We start from the raw sequence: 356 nt of genomic DNA, 5'->3' as shown, positions 1-356 counted from the left end.
TATAATCATTCTATGACCCCTTTAATGTGAGGACTGCGCCCACTAATTATTTTACCTATCTTTACCAAACATTTTAACCAGGTGAACCTATAAACCTAAAAATATGTTACTAGTGAACCTATGGACAGAGCATATTTACGGACAGAAATGTTTAACCTAAATGCAAAGTTTCATGCATATAGAAATAATCTTAATTACTAACTGGCTTACCGTTTCAGGAAATGGCATGTTAGTCCATTTCCTCCAGTTAACAATGATTTCAATTCTGAATTAGTAGATTACTTCAATAATTGATCAATTGTTACAGCCCTAGAATAGTTCCTTCTGCTTCTGGAGATTAAAAAAAAAAAAAAAAA

This window comes from Cyprinodon variegatus, unplaced genomic scaffold (genome assembly GCF_000732505.1).
Source record: "Cyprinodon variegatus isolate N-32 unplaced genomic scaffold, C_variegatus-1.0 Scaffold703, whole genome shotgun sequence".
Classification (NCBI taxonomy): domain Eukaryota; kingdom Metazoa; phylum Chordata; class Actinopteri; order Cyprinodontiformes; family Cyprinodontidae; genus Cyprinodon; species Cyprinodon variegatus.
This window is presented reverse-complemented; position numbering follows the sequence as displayed.